Here is a 10,451-nt window from a genome sequence, read left to right as displayed (position 1 = left end):
CCACATTTTATCGGTTCTGACCGTCAACACCTCCAGCTCTTTTGTTTAAGTGGAACCCATCAGGTGTGTATAGGCTCCTTCTATTCTGAAAGCTGTAGCACTGGTTCAGGGAATTCAGCCCTGTTTCTCTACTCGAAAGGATCAGCCATGCTTGATCTGCCTCGTATTTTGCTTTTATTGCAACGTTACAAGACCTCCAATCCTCTGGCACCACACCTGTATCCAGTGAGGGATTGGAAAATGATGGTCAGACCTTCCACTATTGCTTCCCTGGCTTCTTTCAACAGCCTGGGGTACATTTCATCTGGTCCTGGTGATTTTTCCACATTCAGGGCTGCTCATCCCATTTATACTTGCTCTCTCCTTAAGTTATCACGTCCAATACTTCACACTCCTCCTCCTTCATAACAATATCTGCATCACCCTCTCATTCGGGAAAACAGTAAAGTATTCATTAAGGATATTGGCAACATCTTCCACCCCGATACAAAGGTTACACTTTTGATCTTTTATGTGCCCTGCTGTTTGCTTAGTTGCCTCTAATTCTCATGTTTTGTTGCAACATCTTTGGTTCCATTGTTCGTCCATGTTCTTTCCTGCTTTTTCTCTTTGCTTTTCACCGCTGCTCCCAAACGCCTCCAGTGCAGTCAAAGCACAAGGTGTCAGAAGGGGGATTCGAACTCACGCCTCCAATGGAGACTGCGACCTGAACGCAGCGCCTTAGACCGCTCGGCCATCCTGACTACCTGCGACATGCTATCAATGCTAAGGAAATTATTCATTGTTTCTGAAAGTATTTGTGAGATTGTGGAAATGTCTGGAAGAGGAAAGACCAGCGGGAAAGCTCGAGCCAAGGCCAAGTCTCGCTCCTCCCGGGCTGGACTGCAGTTCCCGGTGGGCCGTGTTCACAGGCTCCTGAGAAAGGGTAACTATGCTGACCGTGTGGGTGCCGGAGCCCCGGTCTATCTGGCTGCTGTGCTCGAGTATCTGACCGCTGAAATCCTCGAGCTGGCCGGGAACGCAGCCCGGGACAACAAGAAGACAATCTCCTAATCTGAGGGCAACATTCTCAGACACCTGCAGCTGGCCGTCCGCAACGACGAGGAGCTCAACAAGCTGCTGGGAGGGGTGACTATCGCTCAGGGCAGGGTGCTGCCTAATATCCAGGCCGTGCTGCTGCCCAAGAAAACCAGCGCTCAGAGCTCCCAGAAAAAGTAAAGCGGCCAAAATGTCATCAAATAAACCAAAGGCTCTTTTCAGAGCCACCCACAGTCTCTGTGAAAGGACTGGTTACTGTCAGGAGGGAGTCAGTGATGGAGTTATTGTAACAGTGGATTGACCTGTTTCACATCTGTCCAGGTGTCTTTTCAGTTCCCTCTCTGGATTTCGCTCTGTTTCTCTGCTCACACATCTCCCCCTCTCGTTAAGTGAAGAAGTGAACTACTGGGTGTCAGAATCAACAATTTAATAAATCCCGCTGCCTTCAATTTTATAAATCCCGAGATTATCCCGGTACATTAACGGGAACTGGTTCGGAGCTGATGAATTAATTTAATAATGGAAGTGTCCGGGTTAATTCTCTGTTTTTCATTTGGACAGTTTGAATTGAGTTTTTTTTTCTCTCCGGTGATCTGAACGCCGCTTCTCAATGAGAATCTGCTCCCGGAACAGAGTAAATGCAGGAAGGAAGAGGCCATTCTCGGGCTTTGTGTTTCTCTCCTAACCTGATCTGTTTAGACCGCACTGTTCCCAGAGGACGGAATCAGTGAGAGTTGTGCACACACAGGAGCTGAGTCCATTGCAGCGCTTTCAGATGTGCCTTCCCCCCGGCCCTCCCTATTCTGCGGACACAGAGCTCTCTGTTTCCCCCGGCGGCGGGATAGAGTCGGGGATTCTCTCCCCGCAGTGTCAGGGTCTGCAGCCCCGGGGAACTGGCGGTTTCAGTCAGAGTGACCGAGCTGCCTTACATATCCTGTGTACTGATCTCCAATGGATTCAAATATTAGTGAACTCATTGGGTAATGTTTGTAAATAACCCTCATGTGAACGGACCCGGCTCCATTAATGCCTTCCAAATAAAACTGGGATCCATTTCTTTTCCCCAAATGCCAGCGAACGGATCCCAGGAGCGGGGTTGAGATTGTGCTGAGCAGCAATGAGTCTCCGATAATGCTGCTTTCTAAATTCCAGATCAGCTCTCAGTCCGACAGGCCTTTCGGGAAAGTGATGTGACAAAACAGAAACCATGTGGCCGCCCCTCCAATCTAATGGGTTTGATGATGAACAGAGATGGCAGCTCTTTCCTTTGCTGATTTGGTGGCTCTGAAAAGAGCCCTTGTTACACTTGTTACTGAAGCTGGGTTTTAGGTGCGTTCCCCGCGGATGCGGCGGGCCAGCTGGATGTCTTTGGCCATGATGGACCGGGATCATTCTGGTGAATCTGCTCATTTTCCGGCAGAAGCATCAGTCGCTGTTTGAACTGTTTAAAGTCAGGGGTGTATTAGCAGCCAGAAAGTGAAAGGCAGTTCATTGCTCCCTGCAGCATTATCCGCCTCTTTCAGGAGAAAAGATCAGAAACCGCTCGTTTCTGTCAGTCCCCGAGAAGCCTGTGAGAAGCGGTTAGTCGCTAATTTGTTCCTTTTACAGAGTGGAAGCTGATATTTGTCCCGTTTTAAATTGCTGAACCGGACCTTCCTACCGCCGCTTACAGTTAACAGATTGACAAATGAAAACGATTCCTAATATCGCGTCAGGATTTTGTGACGGTAAATACAGTAAAACAGAACATAAAATGAGAGGATTTAAAATTGTTGCCTGAAAATTGAAATTTTCCATCACTTCAATTCCTTCCTGCTCTGGAATTGCCAGGCTTTTTCCAATTGGAAAATCTGAGCCAATGAGAACTTCTATTTACTTATATGTGATTCTCCTATTGGTTAAGAATTGGATTGAGAAGCGGGTGACCAATCAGAGACAGAGTCAAACTGCGGGGATTCCAGGCCCCCAGTAACTGAGCTGAAACTGTGCAGATTGACAAACCCTGGCAGTAGCTTCACACATTGGACACTTCACACTGAGTCATTCAAGGGCTGGTGTGAGAGAAGCTTCAGATCCTGTCATTACTCTCTGACTCATTATTCATCTCGAACCAAACAATTAGTAAATGTGAAGCAGTGAAGAGACTTTTCACTCTCACTGCAGAATGTGTCATCTGGCGAAATAAGGAACTATTATATTCGGAGATTCCAGGTACATTCCTCCCTGAACAAATCCATTCCTAACATTCCCGATCACAGCCTATCCCAGCTCCTGTTGTCACCCGACTCCAGCTGAATTGGAGAAACTCATGTGTTGGGGTTTGAGTTGTGAGGTGGGGTTTCTCCGCCAGTGTTACTGTCTTACAGACTCTCCCCCTGAATTTGTGAACTGAGACTGCACCGAACACATCTCCAGTTAGAGTGAGGGCCGGACATCCTTCTGTTTTATTACAGAGAGTGGGGAAAGGGCTGGGTGGAGGGGAGTCACCAGGGATCCTGGATTTACTCCAAATCATTTCCATGTGGAATCTGCAGGCGGGGCCTGGACAGGGATCATTTGATCAGGGGATCAGCTCTTTCCTGAGAGATGTGGGTGGCTCTGAGAAGAGCCTTTGTGTTCAGATGTTTACAAGTTTCCCGCGCTTTCACTTCTTTCCAGACCCTGCTTTCTGAGACTTCGATGCTTTCGGCTTGACCTTGCTCTTCCATGTCTGCACTTTCTTCAGCGCCTTTCCGCCCGCCGTACTCTTGCCTTTTTTGACCTTCTTCGCAGGAGATTTTTTCTGAAGCGCTGCTTTCTTCACCGCCTTATTTGGCGTTGCCGCCGCCTTGCTGCTCGTTTTCTTGGCTGTTACTGTCTTTGTTGTCACTTTCTAGTCTGCTGGTTTATTCACTAAAGATTTCTTGTCTGCTGGTTTCTTCACTGAAGATTTCTTGTCTGCTGGTTTCATCACTAAAGATTTCTTGGCTGCTGGTTTCTTGACCTTCTTTCTCACTTTTCCCTGGGTTTTCCTTCTTGCTGATTTTGAAGGAGCCGGAGGTGCCCTGTCCATTGCTCTGCACCAGGGAGCCTTTGTTCACATTCCTCTTGATACTTTGCTTGATCTGGGTCTTGAGCTTCTCCTGAGCGGTGGCAGACCTGCAAGGAATCAACTACCAGCTAGCGTATAAAGCGAGACCAAGGCTCAGGGCCTTCAGTTACCTGGAGGGGAGTCGGAGAGGCAGCGAATCCTGTGAGGAACCACAATCCAGGAAGGATGAGAAGGTCATTGTCAGGGTACAGAGGAGATTAAGTTAAAGATTTACAAGTTTATAAGCAAGCGCAGAGCCAAGGAACAGTGCTGGGGCAGATCAAATAATAGGAAGCTGTGATCAGTTGGAAGGCAAGAGAGATGAAATGACAGAAGAGATGATGGTGCAAGGCAAAAGTCAGGGAAAGAATAAGTAACATTTGATAAGCACAGATACCGGAAGTGGGGTTGAACCCACATAGACACATGTCTATTGGATCTTAAGTCCAACGCCTTAACCACTCGGCCATCCTGGTACATTAGCCCGCCACTGAAAATGAAATTTAATGTGATCCGGGTACCATCTGGCCTTTTCCAATATAAAGTTATGACTCCTCTCCCATGCTAAATTGGACTCTTCATTATTTATGAACCTCAATCGGATCACCCCTCAGTCAAGGTTTCTCTAAGGTGTAGGGTCCCAACTCTTTTAGTCTAACTTGATAACCAAGATGTCTTATACTGGGAATTCGTCGAATGTCTCTCCTCTGTACCCTTTCCAAAGCCTCAATATCACCCATCATGTGAGGAGACCAAGACTGGATACAATATTCCAAGTGAGTCCTGACCAAGGTTTCATAAAAGGACAAATTCGGGACATCTCAGATACTGAAGGAGTCCGTGTCCAGAAGCAGCAATACCTGGACAACATTCAGACTTGGGCTGCTAAGTGGTAAGTAACATTCACACCACATAAGTACCAGGCAATGACCATCTCCAACAAGAGAGAATGTAACCATCTCCCTTTGACGATCAACAGCATTACCATCGCTGAATCCCCCCACCATCAACATCCTGGGGGTTACCATTGACAAAAGCTTAACTGGACCATTCATATACATACTCTGGCTACAAGAGTAAATCAGATAGTGGGAATTCTGTGATGAGTAACTCAGCTCAAGGCACGTGGTGAAATGCTCATTAGGAGAGCTGGAGAAATGGACTGGTCAGGTGGGCAGAAAAGTGGCAAATGGAACTCAACTTGGAGAAGTGTGAGGTGATGCCTTTGGTGAGATCAAACACAGCAAAGGAATACACAATTAATGGGTGAATGCTGAGAGGTGTAGAGGAAGTGAGGGACCTTGAAGTGAATGTCCACAAATCCCTGAAAGTAGCAGGACAGGTTGATAAGTTGTTTGAGAAGGCTTATGGAATCCTTTCCTTTATTAGCCGATGTATAGAATATAAGAGCAGGGAGGTTATGCTGGAACTGTATCAATCATTAGTTAGGCCACAACTTGAGTTCTGTGTGCAGTTCTGGTCACCTCATTCCAGAAAGGATGTAATTGCACTAGAGAGGTTACAGAGGAGATTTACGAGGATGTTGCCAGCTCTGGAAAAATGCAGCGATGAGGAAAGATTGGATCAGCTGGGGTTGAATAGAGGAGGCTGAGGGGAGATTTGATTGAAATGTACAAAATTGTGAGGGGTCTAGATAGAATGGATGGGAAGGGTCTATTTACCTTAGTAGGGAGGTCAGTGACTAGGGGGCATAGATTTAAATTGATGTGTTGAACAATTAGAGGGGAGATGAGGAAAGGTTTTTTCACCCAGAGGGCTGTGGGAGTCTGGAACTCACTGCCTGTAAGGGCAGCTGAGGCAGAAACCCTCAACTCATTTAAAAGGTGTCTGGATGTGCACCTCAAGTACCTGAACCTGCAGGGCTCCGGTCCAAATGCTGGACAATGGGATTCATCTGGGTGGCTCGTTTTTTGGCCTGCCTGTGCTGTAAACTTTCTATGTTCTATGATTCTATGCAGACACAATGGGCCGAATGGCCTCCTTCTGCACTGCAATAATTTTGTGAGTTTTGACTCTCCAAAAGTTGTCAACCATCTCCAGGCACAAACCAGGATGAGTGCAGCACCAACAATACTCTAGAAACCCGACACTGTCCAGGACAAAGCAGCCTGCTTGATTGTCACCCCATTCACCACCTTAAACATTCACTCCCTTCATCACTGACGCACAGTAGCAGTAGTGTGTACCATCTACCAGATGCACTGTTGCAACTCACCAAGGCTCCGCAGACAGCACCTTCCAAACCGAAGACCTCCACCACCTTGAAGGACAAGGGCTGCAGATGCATGGAAACACCACCATGTGCAAGCTCCCCTCCAAGTCACACACCATCTGATCTGCAAATATATCGCTGTTCATACACTGATGCTGGGTCAAAATTCTGGATCTCCCTTCCTAAAAGCACTGTGGGTGTACCTACACCACATGGAGTGCAGCAATTCAAGAAGGGAGCTCACCGCCACCTTGTCAAGGACAATTAGGGATGGGTAACAAATTCTGGCCTTGCCAGTGTCGCTCACATCCCATGAAAGAATATGCTTCATTTTATACTCAATTGTCCTCTGAATGCAGCCCAACCCTCTATTTGCTCCAACTATCACTTCACAGCATTGCTGCTGTACCTTTCGAGATCTGTGCACTAGAACATCCAGATCTCTGCTCAAAATTATTTTCTTTCTCCACCTACTTTAATGTTTTTCCCTGAAGGGTGTATGAATGTTGAGCATTCGCCCTGTCCACATGAATAACACTGCACTTACCCAAATTAAACATCATTTACCAGTCATGAACCCAATCTCCCAACACATTAAGATCAGCCTGAAACAGTCGAGTATCGTCTACAGTCCAAACACTCGCACAGATCTTCAAATCATCTGTAAATTTACAGATGCTGCCCCCTACACCTACATCCAGATCATTAATAAAAATAGTAAAGAGCAACAGTCCCAACACCGATCCCTGCGGGACACCACTGGTAACTGGTCTCCAAACAGATCCAGATCCATCTGTAATTACTTTCTGCCTACGTCTGCCAGTCAGTTCCCAATCCAGATCAATATATTACCACTGATACCAGGGCCTTTAATCTTATCGAGAAGCCTCTTGTGTGGAACCTTATCAAAATCTTTTGGCTGAGATCTGCTAATTGAACACAGGCCGGGGATGAGGCCTAGGCCTGTCCTGCTTTGTGTGTGGGTCTCAGGACCACACAAGGTGAGATCAGCTCACTGAGCACAGGCCCATCCTGCTCTATATGGTGCTCAGTACCTCACCAAATGAGAATAACTAACACACCACAGGCCATGGAGCCTCGGCCCATCCTTCCCTGATTGCGGTTCAGTGCCAACCAGGTCAGATCAGCTAATTCAGCACAGGCCGGAGATGGAAGCTGGATCTTTCCTGCTCTGGGGACTCCGTACCATACCAGGTGCGATGAAGTAAAATACCACAGGCCGGGGATGGAGCCTGTGATTTCCCTGTTCTGTGTGGGGCTCTGTACAACAACGTGTGAGAAGAACTATCATCCCTCAGGCTGAGGAAGGAGCCTGGGCCCATTCTGTTCTGTGTGGCTCCTACCACACTGAGTGGGATCAGTTAACACAACACAGGCCATGACTACAACCAGGCCCTTTCCTGCTCCGTGTGGCTCAGTATCACACCAGGTGGCATCAGCTAACACAGCACAGGCTGGGGCTGGAGCCTGGGCCCGCCCTGCTCTGTGGGCTCAGTAACAACCCGTAAGATGAACTTTTTTCAAAAGACTTCAGTGTATTTATCTCTGTCCAACACTCTGAGGCAGCTTTCTGTGTTTATAAAGAGTGCAATTTATTGACTGGTCTCTTGGATCAAACAGGGTAACAGACAGAGGTCTGTGTGCAGAGGGTTTGGGGGTGAGCTCTGATTCCTAACCCTTTCTGGATTGTGAGGAATAAAGAATGAATGAGAGAGAGGGAATGTGGGAAAAGGGATGATGGAAGAATTTGTCCGTGAACCTGATTAAAAGTGGCTCAAACGCAAGATAATATTAAGATATCAAGAGCAGAACATTAACATAATCTGAGTTCCGCGATCTGGTCGGGTCCCATTCCCCTGAAGTGAGGAATGAACGGGTGGGGAAATTCCGCCTGGAGTTATATTTGTCTCCAATGAAGATGAGTTCACAGTGAGGCTGGAATAGCTCAGTTGGGAGAACACTAGATTGAAGAACCAGGATACAATCCCTGGTTTCATCAGTTTTAATTTGGTGTCTCCTTCATTTTAAGTAGAGAGAATCAGAGGGGAGATTTTCCACTCTTGATCCCATGGGCTGAATTTTAAACTAACGGTGCGGCTCTCGGCAGAGGCACCGGAAGTGGGTGTCGTCACCACACGAGTGAAATGTGGCCGACCGACCCCGATCACGGAGCAGCCGACCAATTAATGAAGGGGAGGCGTGGGGCCCATGTAAACAAGGACCAGAGGTAGGGAACGAGGCACCGATGGCACCGACATCTGACACAACGGCAGGTGCTGGCACCATATTGAAAGGGCTGCCAGACCTGCATTCACTGCTGCCTGGTTTAAAGGAGTGTCTTCCTGAGAGCCCTCTGCTGCCCCAGGTCCCGTTCTGCTGCCTCTGCTGCCCCAGGACCCATTCTGCTGCCTCTGCTGTCCCAGAACCCGTTCTGCTGCCTCTGCTGTCCCAGAACCCGTTCTGCTGCCTCTGCTGCCCCAGGTCCCGTTCTGCTGTCCCAGGACCCGTTCTGCTGCCCCAAGACCCGTTCTGCTGCCTCTGATGCCCCAGGACCCGTTCTGCTGCCTCTGCTGCCCCAGGATCCGTTCTGCTGCCCCAAGACCCGTTCTGCTGCCTCTGATGCCCCAGGACCCGTTCTGCTGCCCCAGGACCCGTTCTGCTGCCTCTGCTGCTCCACGACCCATTCTGCTGCCCCAGGACCCGTTCTGCTGCCTCTGATGCCCCAGGACCCGTTCTGCCGCCCCAGGACCCGTTCTGCTGCCTCTGCTGCTCCAGGACCCGTTCTGCTGCCCCAGGACCCGTTCTGCTGCCTCTGCTGCCCCAGGACCCGTTCTGCTGCCTCTGATGCCCCAGGACCCGTTCTACTGCCTCTGCTGCTCCAGGACCCGTTCTGCTGCCCCAGGACCCGTTCTGCTGCCTCTGCTGCCCCAGGACCTGTTCTGCTGCCTCTGCTGCTCCAGGACCCATTCTGCTGCATCTGCTGCCCCAGGACCTGTTCTGGTGCCTCCGCTGCCCCAGGACCTGTTCTGCTGCATCTGCTGCCCCAGGACCTGTTCTGCTGCCTCTGCTGCCCCAGGACCCGTTCTGCTGCATCTGCTGCCCCAGGACCAGTTCTGCTGCATCTGCTGCCCCAGGACCTGTTCTGCTGCCTCTGCTGCCCCAGACCAGTTCTGCTGCATCTGCTGCCCCAGGACCTGTTCAGCTGCCTCCATTGCCCCAGGACCTGTTCTGCTGCCTCTGCTGCCCCAGGACCTGTTCTGCTGCCTCTGCTGCCCCAGGACCTGTCCTGCTGCATCTGCTGCCCCAGGACCTGTTCTGCCGCATCTGCTGCCCCAGGACCTGTTCTGCTGCCTCCGTTGCCCCAGGACCTGTTCTGCTGCCTCTGCTGCCCCAGGACCCGTTCTGCTGCCTCCGTTGCCCCAGGACCTGTTCTGCTGCCTCTGCTGCCCCAGGACCAGTTCTGCTGCATCTGCTGCCCCAGGACCTGTTCTGCTGCCTCTGCTGCCCCAGGACCCGTTCTGCTGTCACTGATGCCCCAGGACCCGTTCTGCTGTCTCTCATGCCCCAGGACCCGTTCTGCTGTTTCTGCTGCCTGATAGGTAAGGAGCTGAATGCGAGCCTGCAGTGACCATGATCCAATGGTTTGGCGATGCCTTCCTGCAGGTTTGCCTCCAGGTGACAACAGATAGGTGGAAGATCCTCTTCCCCAGGGATGGGAGGTGGAGACCTGTCCACCTGACCAAGCAAAGCTGCTTTGAGATAGTAGGTGAAGTCAGCAGCCGTGGGGTCACCCCCAAGACATGGATCCTGTGCACGAAGTGGGTCAATGACCGGATCCGGGCTGCTCAGGCGCAAACTCAAAACACTTTGGACCCTTTGGACATTGCGCATGGCAGAGTGAGAGGGAGTGTTTGGTGGAAAGGGAGTGACCTCCCAGTCATGTGTATTGGGGAAGGGCAGCAGGACATGCTGCCTGAGGCTTGGCTGCATTTCGGTGAGAGGTGCACATCAGTCATTGCATAAACTCACACAGTCCCTCGAGAGGGGCCACATGCAGGAGGAATATGTGTGTCCACATCATGGACTGCT

At 49.9% G+C, this 10,451-nt stretch overlaps 2 non-coding genes across 2 annotated transcripts; both read right to left on the bottom strand.

The window, feature by feature from the left end:
- Window positions 1–660: 660 nt before the first annotated feature.
- On the bottom strand, window positions 661–743 carry trnal-cag (transfer RNA leucine (anticodon CAG)). Its single transcript has one exon. It is a non-coding gene; the product is annotated as a tRNA-Leu (tRNA).
- A 3,759-nt stretch (window positions 744–4,502) lies between these two features.
- trnal-uaa (transfer RNA leucine (anticodon UAA)) lies at window positions 4,503–4,584 on the bottom strand. The gene has a single exon. It is a non-coding gene; the product is annotated as a tRNA-Leu (tRNA).
- Between the last annotated feature and the right edge of the window lie 5,867 nt (window positions 4,585–10,451).

The sequence above is a fragment of the Heterodontus francisci genome, unplaced genomic scaffold (genome assembly GCF_036365525.1).
Source record: "Heterodontus francisci isolate sHetFra1 unplaced genomic scaffold, sHetFra1.hap1 HAP1_SCAFFOLD_172, whole genome shotgun sequence".
Taxonomy (NCBI): Eukaryota; Metazoa; Chordata; class Chondrichthyes; order Heterodontiformes; family Heterodontidae; genus Heterodontus; species Heterodontus francisci.
Note: the sequence above shows the minus strand (reverse complement) of the source record. Positions and strands in the feature narration are given on the sequence as shown.